The sequence below is a fragment of the Rhinoderma darwinii genome, chromosome 1 (assembly GCF_050947455.1).
Source record: "Rhinoderma darwinii isolate aRhiDar2 chromosome 1, aRhiDar2.hap1, whole genome shotgun sequence".
Classification (NCBI taxonomy): Eukaryota; Metazoa; Chordata; class Amphibia; order Anura; family Rhinodermatidae; genus Rhinoderma; species Rhinoderma darwinii.
The window spans coordinates 250,881,073-250,905,493 of record NC_134687.1 but is presented as its reverse complement, the minus strand read 5'-3'; the positions used below and the strand labels follow the sequence as shown (position 1 = coordinate 250,905,493).

At 42.3% G+C, this 24,421-nt stretch overlaps 5 pseudogenes; all 5 read right to left on the bottom strand.

Moving 5' to 3' along the window:
- Nucleotides 1-295: 295 nt before the first annotated feature.
- On the bottom strand, nucleotides 296-414 carry LOC142736805 (5S ribosomal RNA; annotated as a pseudogene).
- A 993-nt stretch (nucleotides 415-1,407) lies between these two features.
- Nucleotides 1,408-1,526, bottom strand: LOC142668379 (5S ribosomal RNA; annotated as a pseudogene).
- An 8,593-nt stretch (nucleotides 1,527-10,119) lies between these two features.
- LOC142709788 (5S ribosomal RNA) lies at nucleotides 10,120-10,238 on the bottom strand (annotated as a pseudogene).
- A 3,182-nt stretch (nucleotides 10,239-13,420) lies between these two features.
- Nucleotides 13,421-13,539, bottom strand: LOC142694629 (5S ribosomal RNA; annotated as a pseudogene).
- A 10,504-nt stretch (nucleotides 13,540-24,043) lies between these two features.
- On the bottom strand, nucleotides 24,044-24,162 carry LOC142687350 (5S ribosomal RNA; annotated as a pseudogene).
- Between the last annotated feature and the right edge of the window lie 259 nt (nucleotides 24,163-24,421).

Genomic DNA, 24,421 nt, shown 5'->3' with positions numbered 1-24,421 from the left:
GCTGACGAAAGTAGGCACATTCAGCTGAGAATGGCCATTGACATTAAATGCTTTAATCCATAGTCCTTTTTAATCGATTGTGAAACAAAATCTAAACGACATAATAAAAAGTCAACCGCACCACGGATTCCCAGATAGTCTCCCACTCTGGTACTAGCAAGGTCTTAAGCTGTGTAACTTCTGCGAGCTGACGAAAGTAGGCACATTCAGCTGAGAATGGCCATTGACATTAAATGCTTTAATCCATAGTCCTTTTTAATCGATTGTGAAACAAAATCTAAACGACATAATAAAAAGTCAACCGCACCACGGATTCCCAGATAGTCTCCCACTCTGGTACTAGCGAGGCCTTAAGCTGTGTAACTTCTGCGATTTGACGAGAGCAGGTACATTCAGCTTAGAATAGCCATTGACATGAAATGCTGTAATCCATAGTCCTTTTTAATCGATTGTGAAACAAAATCTAAACTACATAATAAAAAGTCAACCGCACCACGGATTCACAGACAGCCTCCCACACTAGTACTAGCGAGGACTTAAGCTGTGTAACTTCTGCGATCTGACGAGAGCAGGCACATTCAGATTAGAATGGCCATATACATCAATAGCTTTAAACCATAGTCCTTTTTAATCGATTGTGAAACAAAATCTAAACAACATAATAAAGATTCAACCGCACCACGTAATCCCAGAAAGTCTCCCACACTAGCGAGGCATTAAGCTATGTAACTTCTGCGATCTGACGAGAACAGGCACATTCAGCTTAGAATGGCCATTGACATTAAATGTTTTATTCCATAGTGCTTTTTAATCTATTGTGAAACAAAATCTAAACGACATAATAAAAAGGTAACCGCTACACGGATTCACAGACAGCCTCCCACACTGGTACTAGCGAGGCCTTAAGCTGTGCAACTCATGCGATCTGACGAGAGCAGGCACATTTAGCTTAGAATGGCCATTGACTTTAAATGCTTTAATCAATAGTCCTTTTTAATCGATTGTGAAACAAAATCTAAACGACATAATAAAAAGTCAACTGCACCACGGATTCCCAGACAGTTTACCACACTGGTATTAGCGATGCCTTAAGCTGTGTAACTTCTGCGATCTGACGAGAGCAGGCACATTCAGATGATAGAATGGCCATTGACATCAGATACTTTAATCCATAGTCCTTTTTAATCGATTGTGAAACAAAATCTAAACGACATAATAAAAAGTCAACCGCACCACGGATTCCCAGACAGTCTGCCACACTGGTACTAGCGAGGCCTTAAGCTGTGTAACTTCTGCGATCTGACGAGAGCAGACACATTCAGCTTAGAATGGCCATTAAAATTAAATGCTTTAATCCATAGTCCTTTTTAATCGATTGTGTAACAAAATCTAAATGACATAATAAAAAGTCAACTGCACCACGGATTCCAAGACAGTCTCCCACACTGGTACTAGCGAGGCCTTAAGCTGTGTAACTTCTGCGTTCTGACAAGAGCAGGAACATTCAGCTTAGAATGGCCATTGACATTGAATTTTTTAATCCATAGCACTTTTTAATCGAATGTGAAACAAAATCTAAACATAATAAAAAGCCAACCTCGGCACGGATTCCCAGACAGTCTCCCACACTGGTACTAGCGAGGCCTTAAGCAGTGTAACTTCTGCGATCTGACGAGAGCAGGCACATTCAGCTTAGACTGGCCATTGACATTAAATGCTTTAATCCATAGTCCTTTTTAATCGATTGTGAAACAAAATCTAAACGACATAATAAAAACTCAACCGCACCACTGATTCCCAGACAGTCTCCCACACTGGTACTAGCAAGGCCTTAAGCTGTGTAACTTGACGAGAAGAGGCACATTCAGCTTAGAATGGCCATTGCCCTTAAATGCTTTAATCCATAGTCCTTTTTAATCGATTGTGAAACAAAATCGAAACGACATAATAAAAAGTCAACCGCACCACTGATTCCCAGACAGTCTCCCACACTGGTACTAGCGAGGCCTTAAGCTGCGTATTTGACGAGAGCAGGCACATTCAGCGTAGAATGGCCATTGACATTAAATGCTTGAATCCCAAGTCCTTTTTAATCAATTGTGAAACAAAATCTATACGACATAATAAAAAGTCAACCGCACCACGCATTCCCAGACAGTCTCCCACACTGGTACTAGCAAGGCCTTAAGCTGTGTAACTTCTGCACACTGACGAGAGCAGGCACATTCAGATTAGAATGGCCATTGACATTAAATGCTTTAATCCATAGTCCTTTTTAATCGAATGTGAAACAAAATCTAAACGACAGAATAAAATGTCCACCGCACCACGGATTCCCAGACAGTCTCCCACACTGGTACTAGCGAGGACTTAAGCTGTGCAACTTCTGCGATCTTACGAGAGCAGGCACATTCAGCTTAGAATGGCCATTGACGTTAAATGCTTTAATCCATAGTTCTTTTTCATCGATTGTGAAACAAAATCTAAACGACATAATAGAAAGTCAACCGCACCACGGATTCCCAGACTGTCTCCCACATTGGAACTAGCGAGGCCTTAAGATGTCTATCTTCTGCGTTCTGACGAGAGCAGGCACATTCAGCTTAGAATGGCCATTGATTTTAAATTCTTTAATCCATAGTCCTTTTTAATCGAATGTGAAACAAAATCTAAGCGACATAATAAAAGGTCAACCACACCTCGGATTCCCCGACAGTCTCCCACAATGGTACTAGCGAGGCCTTAAGATGTGTAACTTCTGCGATCTGAAAAGAGCATGCACATTCAGCTTAGAATGGCCATTGACATTAGATGCTTTAATCCATAGTCCTTTTTAATCTATTGTGAAACAAAATCTAAACGACATAATATAAAGTCAACCGCACCACGGATTCCCAGACTGTCTCCCACATTGGAACTAGCGAGGCCTTAAGCTGTGTAATTTCTGCGATCTGACGAGCGAAGGCACATTCAGCTTAGAATGGCCATTAACATTAAATGCTTTAATCCATAGTCCTTTTTAATTGAATGTGAAACAAAATCGAAAAAACATAATACAAAGTCAACTGCACCACGGATCCCCAGACAGTCTCCCACACTGGTACTCGCGAGGCCTTAAGCTGTGTAACTACTGCAATCTGAAGAGAGCAGGCACATTCATCTTAGAATGGCCATTGACATTAAATCTTTTAATCCATAGTCCTTTTTAATCGATTGTGAAACAAATTCTAAAGACATAATAAAAAGTCTACCGCACCATTGATTCCCAGACAGTCTCCCACACTCGTACTAGCGAGGCCTTAAGCTGTGTAACTTGACGAGAGGAGGCACATTCAGCTTAGAATGGCCATTGACATTAAATGCTTTAATCCTTAGTCCTTTTTAATCGATTGTGAAACAAAATCGAAACGACATAATAAAAAGGTAACCGCACCACAAATTCCCAGACAGTCTCCCACACTGGTACTAGCGAGGCCTTAAGCTGCGTAACTTCTGCGATCTGACGAGAGCAACCACATTCAGATTAGAACAGCCATTGACATTAAATGCTTTAATCCATAGTCCTTTTTAATCGATTGTGAAACAAAATCTAAACGACATAATAAAAAGTCAACCGCACCACGGATTCCCAGACAGTCTCCCACACTGGTACTAGCGAGGCCTTAAAGTAATAGTGACACAAATTTTTTTTTTTTAACATCAGTTTGATTTTAGTCTTTTATTAAAAACTTTTATATTTATTTGGGTGTTTGTGTTTCACTTTTTTTTATTTTTACACTTTTACTTCCCTATGGGGGCTGCCATTTTTTACTCCATTTCTGTATGTGTCGATTAACGACACATACAGACATTGAATACGGCAGCTCCAGTCCCATAGTGAATGCGAACGGGGCCCGTTCCATCCACTATGGTGTACGCCGTCTGTGTGGGAACGGCACATGCGCCGCTCCCACACAGTCCAAGTTGAACTGAGCGCCGTCCGGCGCCATTTTCCTGTAGACCGGAAGTCGCGGCCGGACAGTAAGATTACTACATCCGGTCGCGGCTTCCGGACTTCTGCACATAGAGCAGCGGCAGCAGACGGAGCGGACGGACCGGAGGGATCGGCGGCGACTGGAGCAGGTAAGTGATTTCTATGTATGTAAGTGTTTTACTGTGTGTTTACTAGTGTATGTTAACCTACTACACTGTGTGTTAGCTCAAAAAATGGCCACACACAGTGTAGGAGGTTAGACCGTTCAATCCCCTCGTTTCTCCCGGCACTAGCCAGGATAAAGGAGGGGGGGATTCTCAGAGCTCACTAGAGCGAGTGAGTTTTTCCCAATTTTGCAGCAAAAAGCAATGTGGTTGCTTTACCACATGCAATGCTGCAATTTTGGGAATTGCTCCATGTAGTGACCAGCACTGGGAAATATTATAAATTAGAATCTAATTTATAATATTTCCTGACTCGTGAAAAAAATAAAAAAAATTAGTACAATGTTTAATCACCCACACACTAATTGTTTAACCCCTTGAGTACCCAGCTCATTTTGGCCTTGAGGACCAGACCCATTTTTTCAAATCTGACATGTATCACTTTATGTGGTAATAACTCCGGAATGCTTTTACCTATCCAATTGATTCTGAGATTGTTTTCTCATGACATATTGTACTTTAGTTTAGTGCAAAAATTTGGTCGATAAATTCATTGCTTATTTGTGAAAAACACCAACATTTTCGCGAAAATATGAAGAAATTATGATTTTTCCAATTTTAAATGCATCTGCTTGTAAAACAGATGGTAATACCACACAAAATAGTTACCAATTAACATCTCCCATATGTCTACTTTATGTTTGCATCGTTTTTTGAACATCCTTTTATTTTTCTATGACCTCACAAGGCTTAGAACTTTAGCAGCAATTTCTCATATTTTTAAGAAAATTTCAAAAAGCGATTTTTTCAGGGACGAGTTCAGTTCTGAAGTGGTTTTGAGTGCCCTATATATTAGAAACCCCCATAAAACACCCCATTTTGAAAACTGCACCCCTCAAAGTATCCAAAACAGCATTCAGAAAGTGTTTCAACCCTTTAGGCGTTTTACAGGAATTGAAGGAAAGTAGAGCTGAAATTTTCAAATTTCATTTTTTTTTACAAAATTCATATGTAATACATTTTCTTCTGTACCACAGAAGGTTTTACCTGAGAAACGCAACTCAATATTTATTGCCCAGATTCTGCAGTTTTTAGAAATATCCCACATGTGGCCCTAGTGCGCTAATGGACTGAAACACAGGCTTCAGAATCAAAGGAGCACCTCTTGGATTTTGGGGCCTCCTTTTTTCAGAATATATTTTAGGCACCATGTCAGGTTTGAAGAGGTCTTGTGGTGCCAAAACAGTGGAAACCCCCAAAAGTGACCCCCAGTTTTTTAAACTACACAACTCAGGGAATTTATCTAGGGGTATAGTTAGCATTTTGACCCCACAGGTATTTTGCTATATTTTCTGGAGTTAGTCTGTGAAAATGAAAATCTACTTTTTTTCTGGAAAAACGTAAAAATTTCTAATTTTTGCAAGAAATAAAGGAGAGAAATCACCCCAACATTTGTAAAGCAATTTCTTGCGATTACGGAAATACCCCATATGTGGTAATAAACTGCTGTTTGGACCCACAGCAGGGCTCAGAAGGGAAGGAGCGCCATTTGGATTTTGGAGCTCTGATTTTACTGGAATGGTTTTCAGTGCCGTGTCACGTTTGCAACGCCCTGGAGGGACCTAAATAGTGGAATCCCCCCAAAAGTGACCCCATTTTGGAATCTATACCCCTCAAGGAATTTTTCTAGTGGTATAGTTATCATTTTGACCCCACAGTTTTTTTGCTGAATTTATTGGAATTAGTCTGTGAAGACGAAAAGAGACTTTTTTTTGGAAAAAACACAGAATTTTCTAATTTTTATAAGGAATAAAGGAGAAAAAGCACCTAAACTTTTGTAAAGCAATTTCTCCTGATTACGGAAATACCCCATTATGTGGTAATAAACTGCTGTTTGGACCCACGGCAGGGCTCAGAAGGGACGGAGCACCATTTGGATTTTGCAGCTCAGATTTTGCTGAATTGGTTTCTGGGGGCCATGTCGCATTTGCAGAGTCCCTGAAGTACCAGTACAGTAGAAATTCCCCAGATGTGATCCCAATTTGGAGACTATACCCCTGAAAGAATTAAATTAGAGGTGTAGTGAGCATTTTGAGCCCTCAGGTGTTTTATAGATTTTATTAGAATTGGTCCGTGAAAATGAAAACATTTTTTTTTTCCAATAACCTGTAGCTTTAGCTCAGAATTTTTCATTTACACAAGGAATACAGGAGAAAAGACACCCCAAAATGTGTTACACAATTTCTCCTGATTACGGAAATACCTCATATGTGGTTGTAAACGGCTATTTGGACATACGGCAAGGGTCTAAACGGAAAAAGTGCAATTTCGTTTTTGGAGTGGAGATTTTACAAAATTTGTTTTTGACGCCATGTTGCATTGCGCTGAGGTATGAGTACAGTGAAAACTCCCGAGAAGTGACCCCATTTAGGAAACTACACCCCTCAAGGAATTCATCTAGAAGTGTAGTGAGCATTTTGACCCCCAAAGGTTTTGTAGAAATTAGTGCACAGTAGATGTTGCAGATTGAACATTGACATTTTCCACATATATGCTATTTCAGTGCCCAATGCATTGGGCCCAGCTTGTACCACTGGAGACATACGCCCCATAAATTGATAAGCGGTTCTCCAGAGTACGGTAATACCCCATATGTGGTCATAAACCGCTGTTTGGGCACACTGCCAGGCCCAGAAGGAGCGCCATTTGGCTTTTGGAGCGCAGATTTTGCTTGGTAGTAGTTTTGTTTAGTGTTTTACTGGTGTTTCAGTTTATAATGTGGGGGCATATGTAATCTGTGCGGAGTACATACATTTTTTGCGTGACACACTGTCGTTTTTATTGGTACCATGTTTGGCTACGCGCGACTTTTTGATCACTTTTTATTCCATTTTTTTGGAAACAACGTGACCAAAAAAGGAAATTCTGCCATTGTTTTTTATGGTATTTTTTTTACGGTGTTCACCGTGCGGGATAAATAATATGATATTTTTTTAGGTCAGGCCGATACGAACGCGGCAATACCTATTATGTCTAGTTTTTGTCTTTTTTTTCTAATTATAAAGGGCTTGATCAGGGAAACAAGGCGATTATTGTTTTTATTACGTAAAACGTGTATTTATTTATCTAAAACTTTTTTTTTAACTTTTTTTTCACTTTTTATTTTACACATACTAGGGGACTGGAAGATCTGATCTTCTGATCCCCTGCACAATACACTGCACTACTTCTGTATGTACTGATGTAGTGCAGTGTATTGTAACTGTCACTTTACAACTGACAGTTGAGCCTATTACGTCCTGCCTTGGGCAGGACCTGATAGGCTCCCGTACCTGGCAACCAGGAAGCCGTTGCTAGGCTTCCTGATTGCCATTGCAACCATCAGAACCCCGCGATTTTTCGCGGGGGGGCAATGGCGTGCAGAGGGAGCCCCCTCCCTCTGTATCAATCACTTAAATGCCGCTGTCGCTATTGACAGCGGCATTTAAGGGGTTAAACTACAGCGATCGGAGAGGACAGTGATCGCTGTAGTTGCAGTGGGATGTCGGCTGTATATTATAGCCGACATCCGATGAAGATGGAGCGAGCACAGCTCCTGTGCCCGCTTCATCCTCAGGGCGTTACTATACGCACATTTTCGGGAAGGGGTTAATAAAAAGTGTTTTGTTTTTTTTACACTGCTTTCTCTGATCTCCTCACGTATCTCACTGAAGTGAGGAGATCAGAGAAAGTGACAGGAGCTTTCTCCTGCAGACGACGTCACAGACGGCTGTGATTGGTCAGTCTTCAGAGACTGACCAATCACAGCAATCGCCGGCATTGGGGACTGCTAATTGCCGCCGCTGTTCTGTCACTATGTGATTTAACATAGTGACAGTTTATTCCTGCGCCGTAATAGTACGTCGAAGGTACGCTGGAATAAGCGGCCAGCGACGTACTATTACGTCGAAGGTACGCAAGGGGTTAACTAAAAAAAAAAATACATGTTTTGCTAGCAACACATTCCCTTTAAGCTGTGTAACTTCTGCGATCTGACGAGAGCAGGCACATACAGCTTAGAATGGCCATTGACATTAAATGCTTTAATCCATAGTCCTTTTTAATCGATTGTGAAACAAAATCTAAACGACATAATAAAAGTCAACCGCACCACGGATTCCCAGACAGTCTCCCACACTGGTACAAGCGAGGTCTTAAAGTGTTATTCATCTGCGATTTGACGAGAAAAGGCTCATTTCAGCTTAGAATGGCCATTAACTTTTAAAGCTTTAGTCTATTTTTATTTTTAATCGATTGTGAAACAAAAACGAAACTACATAATAAAAATTAAACCCCACCACAGATTCCCAGACAGTCTCCCACAATGGTACTAGCAAGGTCTTAAGCTGTGTAACATCTGCGAGCTGACGAGAGTAGGCACATTTAGCTTAGAATGGCCATTGACATTAAATGCTTTAATCCATAGTCCTTTTTAATCGATTGTGAAACAAAATCTAAACGACATAATAAAAAGGCAACCACACCACAGATTCCGAGACAGTCTCCCACAATGGTACTAGCGAGTCTTTAAGCTGTGTAACTACTGCAATCTGACGAGAGCAGCCACATTCAGCTTAGAATGGCCATTGACATCAAATGCTCTAATCCATAGTCCTTTTTAATCGATTGTGAATAAAAATCTAAACGACATAATAGAAAGTCAACCGCACCACGGATTCCCAGACAGTCTCCCACACTGGTACAAGGGAGGTCTTAAAGTGTTATTCATCTGCGATTTGACGAGAAAAAGCACATTTCAGCTTAGACTGGCCATTAACTTTTAAAGCTTTAGTCTATTTTTATTTTTAATCGATTGTGAAACAAAATCTAAACGACATAATAAAAAGTCAACCGCACCACTGATTCCCAGACAGTCTCCCACACTGGTACTAGCGAGTCCTTAAGCTGTGTAACTTCTGCGTTCTGACGAGAGGAGGCACATTCAGCTTAGAATGGCCATTGCCATTAAATTCTTTAATCCATAGTCCTTTTTAATCGAATGTGAAACAAAATCTAAACGACATAATTAAAAGGCAACCGCAGCACGAATTCCCAGACAGTCTCCCACACTGATACTAGCGAGGCCTTAAGCTGTGTATTTGACGAGAGCAGGCACATTCAGCTTAGAATGGCCATTGACATTAAATGCTTGAATCCCTAGTCCTTTTTAATCGATTGTGAAACAAAATCTAAACGACATAATAAAAAGTCAACCGCACCACGTATTCCCAGACAGTCTCCCACACTGGTACTAGCAAGGCCTTAAGCTGTGTAACTTCTGCAAACTGACAAAAGCAGGCACATTCAGATTAGAATGGAAATTGACATTAAATGCTTTAATCCATAGTCCTTTTTAATCGAATGTGAAACAAAATCTAAACGACAGAATAAAATGTCCACCGCACCACGGATTCCCAGACAGTCTCCCACACGGGTACTAGCGAGGACTTAAGCTGTGTAACTTCTGCGATCTTACGAGACCAAGAACATTCAGCTTAGAATGGCCATTGAAGTTAAATGCTTTAATCCATAGTTCTTTTTAATCGATTGTAAAACAAAATCTAAACGACATAATAAAAAGTCAACCGCACCACGGATTCCCAGACAGTCTCCCACACTGGAACTAGCGAGGTCTTAAGATGTCTATCTTTTGCGATCTGACGAGAGAAGGCACACTCAGCTTAGAATGGCCATTGACATTAAATGCTTTAATCCATAGTCCTTTTTAATCTATTGTGAAATAAAATCTAAACGACATAATAAAAAATGGAACCGCACCACGAATTCCCAGACAGTCTCCCACACTAGTACTAGCGAGGCCTTAAGCTGTGTAACTTGACAAGAGCAGGCACATTCAGCTTAGAATGGCCATTGACATGAAATGCTTTAATCCATAGTCCTTTTTAATCGATTGTGAAACAAAATCTAAACGACATAATAAAAAGGCAACCGCACCATGGATTCCCAGACAGTCTCCCACACTGGAACTAGCAAGGCCTTAAGCTGTGTAACTTCTGCGTTCTGACGAGAGCAGGCACACTCAGCTTAGAATGGCCATTGATATTAAATTCTTTAATCCATAGTCCTTTTTAATCGAATGTGAAACAAAATCTAAACGACATAATTAAAAGGCAACCGCAGCACGAATTCCCAGACATTCTCCCACACTGATACTAGCGAGGCCTTAAGCTGTGTATTTGACGAGAGCAGGCCCATTCAGCTTAGAATGGCCATTGACATTAAATGCTTGAATCCCTAGTCCTTTTTAATTGATTGTGAAACAAAATCTAAACGACATAATAAAAAGTCAACCGCACCACGTATTCCCAGACAGTCTCCCACACTGGTACTAGCAAGGCCTTAAGCTGTGTAACTTCTGCAAACTGACAAAAGCAGGCACATTCAGATTAGAATGGCCATTGACATTAAATGCTTTAATCCATAGTCCTTTTTAATCGAATGTGAAACAAAATCTAAACGACAGAATAAAATGTCCACCGCACCACGGATTCCCAGACAGTCTCCCACACTAGTACTAGCGAGGACTTAAGCTGTGTAACTTCTGCGATCTTACGAGAGTAAGAACATTCAGCTTAGAATGGCCATTGACGTTAAATGCTTTAATCCATAGTTCTTTTTAATCGATTGTAAAACAAAATCTAAACGACATAATAAAAAGTCAACCGCACTACGGATTCCCAGACAGTCTCCCACACTGGTACAAGGGAGGTCTTAAAGTGTTATTCATCTGCGATTTGACGAGAAAAAGCACATTTCAGCTTCGACTGGCCATTAACTTTTAAAGCTTTAGTCTATTTTTATTTTTAATCGATTGTGAAACAAAATCTAAACGACATAATAAAATGTCAACTGCACCACAGATTCTCAGACAGTCCCCACACTGGTACTAGCGAGGCTTTAAGCTGTGTAACTTCTGCGATTTGATGAGAGCAGGCACATTCAGCTTAGAATCACCATTGACATTAAATTCTTTAATCCATAGTACTTTTTAATCGATTGTGAAACAAAATCTAAACGACATAATAAAAAGTCAACCGCTCCACTGATTCCCAGACAGTCTCCCACACTGGTACTAGCGAGTCCTTAAGCTGTGTAACTTCTGCGTTCTGACGACAGGAGGCACATTCAGCTTAGAATGGCCATTGCCGTTAAATTCTTTAATCCATAGGCCTTTTTAATCGAATGTGAAACAAAATCTAAACGACATAATTAAAAGGCAACCGCAGCACGAATTCCCAGACAGTCTCCCACACTGATACTAGCGAGGCCTTAAGCTGTGTAACTTCTGCAAACTGACAAAAGCAGGCACATTCAGATTAGAATGGCCATTGACATTAAATGCTTTAATCCATAGTCCTTTTTAATCGAATGTGAAACAAAATCTAAACGACAGAATAAAATGTCCACCGCACCACGGATTCCCAGACAGTCTCCCACACTGGTACTAGCGAGGACTTAAGCTGTGTAACTTCTGCGATCTTACGAGACCAAGAACATTCAGCTTAGAATGGCCATTGACGTTAAATGCTTTAATCCATAGTTCTTTTTAATCGATTGTAAAACAAAATCTAAACGACATAATAAAAAGTCAACCGCACCACGGATTCCCAGACAGTCTCCCACACTGGAACTAGCGAGGTCTTAAGATGTCTATCTTTTGCGATCTGACGAGAGCAGGCACATTCAGCTTAGAATGGCCATTGACATTAAATGCTTTAATCCATAGTCCTTTTTAATCTATTGTGAAACAAAATCTAAACGACATAATAAAAAAGGAACCGCACCACAAATTCCCAGACAGTCTCCCACACTAGTACTAGCGAGGCCTTAAGCTGTGTAACTTGACAAGAGTAGGCACATTCAGCTTAGAATGGCCATTGACATTAAATGCTTTAATCCATAGTCCTTTTTAATCGATTGTGAAACAAAATCTAAACGACATAATAAAAAGGCAACCGCACCACGGATTCCCAGACAGTCTCCCACACTGGAACTAGCAAGGCCTTAAGCTGTGTAACTTCTGCGTTCTGACGAGAGGAGGCACATTCAGCTTAGAATGGCCATTGATATTAAATTCTTTAATCCATAGTCCTTTTTAATCGAATGTGAAACAAAATCTAAACGACATAATTAAAAGGCAACCGCAGCACGAATTCCCAGACATTCTCCCACACTGATACTAGCGAGGCCTTAAGCTGTGTATTTGACGAGAGCAGGCCCATTCAGCTTAGAATGGCCATTGACATTAAATGCTTGAATCCCTAGTCCTTTTTAATTGATTGTGAAACAAAATCTAAACGACATAATAAAAAGTCAACCGCACCACGTATTCCCAGACAGTCTCCCACACTGGTACTAGCAAGGCCTTAAGCTGTGTAACTTCTGCAAACTGACAAAAGCAGGCACATTCAGATTAGAATGGCCATTGACATTAAATGCTTTAATCCATAGTCCTTTTTAATCGAATGTGAAACAAAATCTAAACGACAGAATAAAATGTCCACCGCACCACGGATTCCCAGACAGTCTCCCACACTGGTACTAGCGAAGACTTAAGCTGTGTAACTTCTGCGATCTTACGAGAGTAAGAACATTCAGCTTAGAATGGCCATTGACGTTAAATGCTTTAATCCATAGTTCTTTTTAATCGATTGTAAAACAAAATCTAAACGACATAATAAAAAAGGAACCGCACCACGAATTCCCAGACAGTCTCCCACACTAGTACTAGCGAGGCCTTAAGCTGTGCAACTTGACAAGAGCAGGCACATTCAGCTTAGAATGGCCATTGACATTAAATGCTTTAATCCATAGTCCTTTTTAATCGATTGTGAAACAAAATCTAAACGACATAATAAAATGTCAACCGCACCACGGATTCCCAGACAATCTCCCACACTGGCACTAGCGAGGCCTTAAGCTGAGTAACTTGACGAGAGGAGGCACATTCAGCTTAGAATGGCCATTGACATTAAATGCTTTAATCCATAGTCCTTTTTAATCGATTGTGAAACAAAATCGAAACGACATAATAAAAAGGCAACCGCACCACGAATTCCCAGACAGTCTCCCACACTGGTACTAGCGAGGGTTTAAGCTGCATAACTTCTGCGATCTGACGAGAGCATGCACATTCAGCTTAGAATGGCCATTGACTTTAAATGCTTTAATCCATAGTCCTTTTTAATCTATTGTGAAACAAAATCTAAACGACATAATAAAATGTCAACCGCACCACGGATTCCCAGGCAGTCTCCCACACTGGTACTAGCGAGGCCTTAAGCTGTGTAATTTCTGCGATCTGACGAGAGAAGGCACAATCAGCTTAGAATGGCCATTAACATTAAATGCTTTAATCCATAGTCCTTTTTAATTGAATGTGAAACAAAATCGAAACAGCATAATACAAAGTCAACTGCACCACGGATCCCCAGACAGTCTCCCACACTGGTACTCGCGAGGCCTTAAGCTGTGTAACTCCTGCGATTTGACGAGAGCAGGCACATTCAGCTTAGAATCACCATTGACATTAAATTCCTTAATCCATAGTACTTTTTAATCGATTGTGAAACAAAATCTTAACGACATAATAGAAAGTATACCGCATCACGGATTCCCAGACAGTCTCTCACACTGGTACTAGCGAGGCCTAAAGCTGTGTAACTTCTGCGATCTGACAAGAGCAGGCACATTCAGCTTAGTATGGCCAATGACTTTAAATGCTTTAATCCATAGTCCATTTTTATCGATTGTTAAACAAAATCTAAATGACATAATAAAAAGTAAATCACACCATGGATTCCCAGACAGCCTCCCACACTGGTACTAGCGAGGCCTTAAGATGTGTAGTTTCTGCGATCTGACGAGAGCAGGCACATTCAGCTTAGAATGGCCATTAACATTAAATGCTTTAATCCATAGTCCTTTTTAATCGATTGTGAAACAAAATCTAAACGACATAATAAAGACAGTCTCCCTCACTGGTACTAGCAAGGACTTAAGCTGTGTAACTTGACGAGAGCAGGCACAGTCAGCTTAGAATGGCCATTGACATTAAATGCTTTAACCCATAGTCCTTTTTAATCGATTGTGAAACAAAATCTAAACGACATAATAAAAAGTCAACCGCACCACTGATTCCCAGACAGTCTCCCACACTTGTACTAGCGAGGCCTTAAGCTGTGTAATTTGACGAGAGCATGCACATTCAGCTTAGAATGGCCATTGACATTAAATGCTTTAATCCATAGTCCTTTTTAATCGAATGTGAAACAAAAACTCAACGACATAATAAAGAGTCAACCGCACCACGGATTCCCAGACAGTCTCCCACACTGGTACTAGCAAGGCCTTAAGCTGTGGAACTTGACAAGAGCACGCACATTCAGCTTAGAATGGCCATTGACTTTAAATGCATTAATCCATAGTCCTTTTTAATCGATTGTGAAAAAAAATCTAAACGACAAAATAAAAAGTCAACCGCACCACGTATTCCCAGACAGTCTCCCACACTGGTACTAACGAGGCCTTAAGCTGTGGAACTTGACGAGAGCACGCACATTCAGCTTAGAATGGCCATTGACATTAAATAATTTTTAATCCATAGTTCTTTTTAATCGATTGTGAAACAAAATCTAAACGACAAAATAAAAAGTCTACCACACTGGTACTAGCAAGGACTTAAGCTGTGTAATTTGACAAGAGCAGGCACATTCAGCTTAGAATGGCCATTGACATTAAATGCTTTAATCCATAGTTGTTTTTAATCGATTGTGCAACAAAATCTAAACGACATAATAAAAAGTCAACCGCACCACGTATTCCCAGACTGGTACTAGCGAGGTCTTAAGCTGTGTAATTTCTGCAAACTGACGAGAGCAGGCACATTCAGATTAGAATGGCCATTGACATTAAATGCTTTAATCCATAGTCCTTTTTATTTCAATATATTTTTATTGAGAAGTTTGTAACAATATAAAAACAGTACAGGCACTACATATACAATATATATATTCTGCGGCTCGCAGGTCTGTGCAAGGAAGTACTTATATACAATCAAAGGCGATTTTAAATCAGTTCTAGAGAAAAAGAGAACCAGACCATACATGACATTATTAATAACCTTCCCATTATATTAAGTGGATGCCTGCTCGGGCATTTCTGCTTTTTTCGTCAGAGGCCTTTCTCTTAGTTATCGGAGAAACATAACGAGAACAAACAATAAACAAAAACAAACAATAACAGGTGACTAACATGAGACCAGTGTACAAGTGGTTGTAAGTATTAGAATGCTCAACTTCTGTATGTGAGATAATAATAGGTGTTACAATCAGGTCAGAGGAGAGGAGGCCAGGGCCTGACTGTATAACGGACTTTTAGTGAAATCTAGCCAATTCTGTTACGTTTTTAGGAATTTTACATGAGTTCCGCTCTCCCATCCAGCAAGTTCTTCCATTCTAAAAATCTGTCTAATCTTTTCCAGCCATTGAGGGATTATAGGCGGGGACTGCGATTTCCATTGCAAGGGGATGAGAAGTTTAGCTGCCGTCAACAAATGGGTTACTAGTGAATGCTTAGTTGGTCGAAATGAAGTGTTAGGTAACCACAGCACCACTAGTTCAGGAGTTAAGCATACATTCACCCCACATATTACATTAATAAGTCTCAGAACCTCAGACCAAAATTTCTTTAGGACTGAACAGTGATACCATATATGTGAGATGGTCCCCACATCCAATCTACACCTCCAGCACAATTCGTCAGTGGTAAGCCGCCATTTATGGAGGAGCTGGGGAGTTCTATACCATCTCGTAAGTGTCTTGAAGGAGTTCTCTTGGATCTTGACACAGCGAGAGAATCCATGCGAGTTGGACAGAACTGTCTAGACTTCAGAAGGGGTAAAAGTGGTGGAAAACTCCTTTTCCCATGCCAACAGATATCTAGGTTTAGGCGGGGCAGCTAATTGCAGGAGTTTAGTATATATTTTAGATAGAAGGCCTTTGGGTAAGCTTGGGAATAGCAAATAATTTTCTAGCCAATTAATGTCCCGTAAAGGTTGTGTATACCTTGTACAAAATTCTCTACATACCTTAGTGAATGCAAATTCATGTATGAATGATATTGAGGTAGATTCTAGTGGGGGTAATAAGTCAGCTAGTTTCGGCAAGACCGAGACATTTTGTAGAGTAAGATACACTGAGGTTCGTAGTAAGTGAGACCAAGGAAAGTGAATCGGGGTGACTTCCGCTTTCAAGAAGGCCGGGAGAACCCTGAGAGGCATAAGTGGAGATGGTCCCGTATCTGACTCTGGTTTTATAAAGAGGTTCTGCCACACATCCACCGTGCCCCTCAATGTGTTACTCAACTGAGCTGCCTTTATTGGGACATTGGACCAAAGGTGTATGATCCCTTCCTCCCCAAGAATGTGACGTTCAACGTGTATGTGAGGCCACACAGGTTGCTGTGCGTGCACTAGCGTCAGCCATCTAGCTAGATAATTAGCTCTATAGTAGGCCTGAACATCTAGTAATCCGCATCCCCCCCCCGCCGTCCGCCAAGTCGCAGCTGAGCGTATGCAAGCCTAGGGTGAGCAGAATTCCATATAAACTTTGAGAATAGGCGGTGTATTTGGATAAAGAATGATTGCGGAAGCCAAATTTGAATTGTCTGCATCACATACAAAATTTGCGGCATTATATAACACTTTAGTATATTCTTTCTTCCCATCCAAGAGACATATGGGATTCTTAAGCCTGAGAGATGCGAACTAATTTTCTTATACAGCGTTTTATAGTTGTACTCGAACAGCCTAGCAGGGTCTGAGGGGATGCGGACACCCAAATATGTTATGTCAGTTGAATTCCAGGTGAAAGGTGTAGACAATTTGAGACGTTGGATTACTGATTTCGGCGCCGTGATATTTAAGGCTACAGATTTTCCCAGGTTGATCCAAAAATTTTAAACTTTTCCAAAATCCTCTAGAATTGCAAGAATCACTGGAAAAGCTTGGAGGGGTTTGATATAAATAAAAGTAGGTCATCTGCGAATGCTGCCGTTGAATGAATAACTTCCCCAATCTTAAGGCCCTTAACCTCTTGGGACTGTATAAATTTCTGGATTAGAGGTTCTATAGTTAATACAAATAGGGATGGGGACAACGGGCAACCCTGTCGCGTTCCATTGTGGATATCAAAGGATGGTGAGAGGGTACCATTTATCCTGATCCTAGCATATGGTTGGTGATAAAGCGTGAAGATGGCTCTAATGAAGGCAGGAGGGAATCCATATCTAATAAGTGTCGCTGCCATAAAGTCCAATGCAACACGATCGAACGCCTTTTCTGCATCAGTGCTGAGGAGAACTAAGGGGAGTTTTTGTTTTTTGGCCCAAGATATTACATTAATTACTCTGGTAGTGTTAAATTTCCCTTCCCTTTGTGGTACGAAACCTGTCTGTTCTGGGTTGATGAGTTTGGGGAGCAATAAATTTATGCGATGTGCCAGTAACTTTGCCCACTATTTGATATCTGTGTTCAGGAGGGAAATAGGCCTTTAACTTCCACATACCATAGGGTCCTTTCCTTCTTTTGGTATAACTGTGATATGCACGTCAAGCATTCGTTTGGAGAGACCCTCTCCCTCCAATAGTGAATTGCTAAGTTTCACAAAATGCGGCAACAAAGTTGCGGCGAATGTTTTGTAGTAAGATATGGGGAACCCATCAGGGCCAGGGCTTTTACCACTTGGTATGGAGGCAAGTACCTCCCTAACTTCTTGTTCTTTAAAAGGGGCCATCAGTCCCTCCAGATCTGCCTCATCTAATTTAGGTAGGGAGATGGAATTAAGGAAAGATTCAATGGGGGCAGAACGATCCCCTATACTTGAGGTTGGACCGCTGGTCCCCAGATTATAAAGAGAGGAATAAAATCTGTGAAACTCCGCCGCAATATCTTCCGTGGAGGAGATCACCTCACCTTTTCCTGTTTTCAGTTTGGTAATATAGGATTTTTCGTTTTGTTTTTTAAGAAGTCCTGACATAATTTTGGACCCCTTATCTCCATGGGCATAGTATTTAAATTTACATTGCTGGAGAGCCTTGGCAGCTTTAACATTCAGGAGATCCCTAAGATCGTTTCTCAGTTTCGCGAGTTCAGGTTGAGATTTCTGTATAGTAGATTGTTTTCTCAGTGTTTCCAAGGCTGAGATTCTATTCAAGAGGGAGTTCATTGTGGCATCCCTGGCTTTTTTTACTCTGGAGCCCAAAGCGATGAATTCGCCTCTAGTACAGGCCTTGTGAGCCTCCCATATGATCGGCAAAGGGGTCTCCGGAATGCTATTAAAGTGAAAATACTCCTGGAGTTTGTTGTCTATCTTCAAAATATCATCTGGGGAACCCAACAACGTTTCATTTAGTGACCAGGTCAACGTTTTTCTAGGGAGAGATAAAATAGACAAAGACATGGAAATTAACGCGTGATCAGATATTAGTATGGACCCTATTTCTGAGGCCATAGCGTCGCCAAGGTGTCTATTGGAGATATATATGCTGTCTAATCTATGGTATGTCCCGTGTACTGTAGAATAGTATGTGAAATCTTTTGTGTCTGGATGGGCTGTTCTCCATACATCGACAAGCGAAAGGTCAGCTAGTGCTCTCTTCATCTTCCTGAGCGCTTTGTTAGATATAGCCGCTGTTTTGGAAGTAGTATCAAGGTTGTGTTCTGAGACACAATTGAAGTCCCCTCCCAGAACCAGAATTCCTTCCTTAAAGATTTGTAGCTTATTTAAAGTACCAGTTAGCCATTTAGCTTGATTTCTGTTAGGAGCATAGATGTTAGCTAAAGTAATCATTGTATTCCCTATTGTTCCTTTAACAAACACATATCTAGCAGCAGGATCAATTTGTTGAGCTATCAGGGTGAAGGGAACCGATCTACCAATGGCAATACTGGCACCTCTTGATGCAGAAGAGTGTGTGCTGTGAAACCACTGTGAGAATGAGGTGTGGGCTAGTGAAGGGGTGTGCGCGTGTCTGAAATGGGTTTCTTGCAGGAATAGTATGTCTGACCGAGCTTTCCTGGTTATAGCAAACACTTGGCTGCGTTTTTGAGGAGTATTAAGCCCTCTCGTGTTTAGTGACACAATATTTACCTCAGCCATAATTACAGATGTCTAATGGGTTAATGATAATGTGAAGGAACTCATGAGGTGTCACCACAACTTCAAACTCAAAACAAATTGTAGGAGAAAGAAAAACATTACAGATATTGTAAAACATATCACATAATAACCGGACTGGAAGGTCTGAAATCTCGCAAATCCCAGCTCCCATGGGTAGGAAATTAGCTCTGGAAACAATTATACATATCACAATACCCATATGCACAATACGAGATGAATATAACCGATCCATTCTGTAGGGAGAAAAAGAATATAAGAGAAAAAGAGACGCACTTTCTGTTAATAGCTGCAAAACTGATGGTACCATTATGGTATAACTCTTAAAAGGATACACAAGGTGCTAGTTGGAAGCTTCCAACACACAATAATAATTCTTCTATAGCAATAAGGCAGGGGCCCATTCAAGGCAACTTCAAGGCAGGTTTGCCTCTACAGATATTCTTCAGGTTTCTAAGTCCCAGAGTTCAGGTGGGTGCCCTCCTCGGGGACTTAGCCTTGGTTTGTAGGGACCAACCATCTGAAGGCGGTAATTCCGGGAACGGAGCAGGTAGGTGGACCGGCAGCCACGATGGTATATCCAGTGGGGTGACGTGTAGTACAGTCCAAATTTTATGTAGGTCTTCAGGTTGTCTCACCATTAGGGGTTTACCATTATTCATCACAGAAAGTCCAAAGGGGTATAGCCATCTGTAGGGGATATGACGATCCCTCAGAATGTCTGTGAGCGGCTTCAGGATTCAACGTTTGGTTAGAGTGCTTGCTGCTACATCTTGGAAAAACAAGATTTTACAGTTGTCATAGTAAATTCCTTGAGAGTCCCTGGCCCTCTGCAAAAGGGCAGCTGTGTCAACAAAACTCAGGAGCCCACACACTACATCTCTCGGCGGTTCTCCAGGTGCAGGTTTAGGCCTTAACGCTCTGTGTATGCGTTCAATAACCACTTGGGAGGCCCGTTCAACCCCCAGTAGGTCTGTGAAGATTGATACGGCTGCTGCCCTCAGAGCCTCCGGTGCCACACTCTCCGGCATCCCTCTGAGCCTAATGTTCTTCCTCCTATTACGGTTCTCCTGATCCTCCAGCTGAAGAAATGCAGCATTTAGGTGTTCCTGCTGGGAGACAACCGTCTGTTGTGTCACTGTACTGTGAGATAATAAAGCGGCATGGACATTTTCCAGCTCATCTACTCTGTGTCCAATGTGCTTAACATCCATTTTGATATCAGAGAGTTCTTTCAGCACTGGTGACAAGGCTTGCGCCAAACATTTCTTGAGAAAGGCTCTAGAGATATGGCATGCATCTGAATCATCGTATGTGGTAGGCTGAGCTATACTGCTCTCTCTATCCGAATCCCCATCTTGTGACATTTCAGTATCTTCTTCATGTGCGGAAGGGTGACTCCCAGCAGATGAGGAGGCAGAGTGCTTTTTGTTAAAGAAACGATCAACCTCATGTTGATTCTTGTGCTTTTTAGGTGTGTGTTGTACAGTATGTCCTTGAGCTTATCTTTGCCCGTTTTCACCATTTTGTATTAGCTTGTGGTACCAAAGAAAAAAGAAAGTGCGTGTCTCTCCAGTGATAGTTACATGTGGCTCATTCAGTACCGCGCTTACAGCTTCCCAGCTACCTCCCTAGTAATGGAGGGGAGGAGAGGGTCACCTAGCAAAAATTTGATATTGAAGTCCAGATGACTGCAGTATATGGCAGATCAGAGACAGAACATATATACTAGGTGTGCTCCCAGCAATAAAATATTAGAGCGGTGCTCTCATAGGTAGTGTAAAAATATGGGGCTTGGGGGTATAAGTGGCACTTACTCCGAAGTCTATGGACGCTTGTCTGCAGGTTCAGGCCCAGGCCTAGTCTCCCCAGGGGGGGCTAGCGCTTTTTTAAAATCATTGCCGGTCTAACAAATGTACCTCACTACCGTGTGACCATTGGCGTAACTAGGGAAGACTGGGCCCCATAGCAAACTTTTGACTGGGGCCCCCCCTCCCCTGGGTGTCACACAACCCCCCCCTTGTAGATAGTGCCTTTTTTACAGCCCCCACTGTAGATAACGCCATACAGCCCCCCCTCTGTAGATAGCGCCATACATCCCCCTGTAGAGAACGCCATACAGCCCCCCTGTAGATAACGCCATACAGCCCCCCTGCAGAGAACGCCATACAGCCCCCCCCTGTAGAGAACGCCATACAGCCCCCCCCTGTAGAGAGCGCCATACAGCCCCCCCTGTAGAGAACGCCATACAGCCCCCCCCTGTAGGGAACGCCTTACAGCTCCCCCCCTGTAAGGAATGCCATACAACCACCCCCCCCTGTAGGGAACGCCATACAGCCCCCCCCTGTAGAGAACGCCATACAGCCCCCCCCTGTAGGGAACACCATACAGCTCCCCCCTGTAGGGAACGCCATACAACCACCCCCCCCCCCTGTAGGGAACGCCATACAGCCCCCCCCTGTAGGGAACGCCATACAGCGCCCCCCTGTAGGGAACGCCATACAGCGCCCCCCCCCCAAATGCGACCTATAGTGTGTCCTACAAAATACATGTATCCCCTCTCCACAGGATCTCCACAGGATAGGGGATACATGAGTGATCGCTGGCAGCGATAGGGAGAACGGGGGACTGAAAGTCCCCTGAACTTCTCCATGACAAACCTCTGACTTCCGGCGTCTGCGCAGCTCAATAAAAATGAAAGGAGCGCTGGTCACGCATGCGCAGAAGCACGACCGGCGCTCCATTCATTTCTACGGAGCTGCTGACACAGACACCGGAAGTCCGAGGTTTGTGATGGAGAACTTCAGGGGACTTTCAGTACCCCATTCTCCCTATCAATGCCAGCGATCACACATGTATCCCCTGTCCTGTGGAGATCCTGTGGAGAGGGGATACATGTCCTGTGGAGAGGGGATACCTGTCCTGTGGATATCCTGTGGATAGGGGATACATGTCTTTTGCTCTATTTTGCGCCTTCAGGACCAGACACCGTTTAGCCATTTTTAGCACGTGTTAGTTAAATGGCTATAACTTTTTTATTTGTTTGGCTAACGACGTGATTTTTGCGACGGTTTTTCCGTAGACAATGCAGGTTTCATTTTTTATCGTTTTTATATACACCTTTTTTGCTATTTTAGAATTTTTATTCATAAAGTTTGAAAATAATAGTAAAAAAATAAGCTTTTTTACGTTTCAGCTATTTTTTTTTGATAATAACATAGTTTTACCCTAAAATAGACCTTTTATTTGTGATCGTCATTGTCTACCGTAAATGTTAATATATTACATGTCTATATTAGGGTAATTGGGTCAGCGCTAGCGTTACAACAATGATTGGCGGGGGGGGAACTGTTTTTTTGGGGGTGGGTATTTTATGTGTATTTATTATTTAATTTTTTTTGCACTTTACTTTATTATTTTTTTATTACTATGCTCTGTCCCCCAAAGGTCCAAAAAGACCTTTGGGGAACTTTGATCACATGATCACCGGGAGGAATAGAGACAGCGCCGCTGCTGCTGTCTCTATTCCTGTACACAGCGCGCATTCAGCGCTGTGTACAAGTGATCAGAGAAGACAGAAGCAGCGAAAGCTGCTTCTATCCTCTCCTCAGGGTCCCCGGCAGTCACTGACAGCCGGAGACCCGACATTCAGCTGCCCGATCGCGCGGGCAGCAAGTTAAAACCCGGTTTTAAGGACCCTGACCGCTGGCCGTAAAAATACAGCCAGCGGTCGGGAACCAGTTAATGGCAGAGCGGGGAGATACCTCCCTGCTCTGCCGTAGTGTTCAGTGGCGTCCCGCTGTAGCAGCCATAGCGGCTGCTAGCGGAGCCTCCGGAAATGGTGGGGGCCCGTGCCGGCGGGCGACACGGGCCCCCTCATGCCGCGGGCCCCGTAGCAGCCGCTACTGCTGCTACGGCGGTAGTTACGCCACTGCGTGTGACACTAGAGGCTGTTCGAGCAGTCTGCAGCTGCCGCCCATGCCTGCCACACTTCACTCTTGAGATCCAAATATACACCAGATCTCAAATGTTAGATTAACCGACTCTGAAAAATTTTAACGCAATCTATTATTGTACAACTATTTACTTTATTTGCTGTAACCTGTTTCTAAACTAAACAATAAAAGTTATATTTTAATGAATACAACAATTCTATAGCAGCTGGAAAATTGGGACTCCTTTGTGCTCCGCACATTTATCTGTCTGTCTAGTCTCCCCAGACGTCACAGTGAGGCTCCAGCTGCTAATAAGACCCAGGCAAATGTCTCTAATATGTTTTCCTTAGATCAGCATCCTTAATGTAGCTGCGTCTGCGTTATGTGCAGCTCTTAATGGTACCTGCAACAGCTCTGCTGGTCCCTCCGAGCCGTCTCGCCAGAAATCTAGGTCCCGGTCCGCCACGAGGCAAGGCCTCACTTGCTTCTCCTTCTTGTATCGCCGATTTACAGGTTCGAGCGGGTGCCCGGTCTTCACCGAGTCAGCAGGGAGGAAGGACGGTGCTGCTTCAGCTCAATCAGAGCGAGATTATCCGGTGTATGAAGCAGACTGAGTTCTATTTTTCGGCGGAGCTCACCGGAGTTGCGTCCGGTCACTGCAGCGTCCAAGCCACGCCCCCCATCAATAGTCCTTTATAATCGAATGTGAAACAAAATCTAAACGACATAATAAAAAGTCAACCGCACCACGGATTCCCAGACAGTCTCCCACACTGGTACTAGCGAGGCCTTAAGCCGTGTAACTTCTGCGATCTGACGAGCGCAAGCACATTCAGCTTAGAATGGCCATTGACATTAAATGCTTTAATCCATAGTCCTTTTTAATCGATTGTGTAACAAAATCTAAATGACATAATAAAAAGTCAACTTCACCACGGATTCCCAGACAGTCTCCCACACTGGTACTAGCAAGGCCTTAAGCTGTGTATTTTCTGCGATCTGATAAGAGCAGGCCCATTCAGCTTAGAATGGCCATTGACATTAAATGCTTTAATCCATAGTCCTTTTTAATCGATTGTGAAACAAAATCTAAACGACATAATAAAAAGTCAA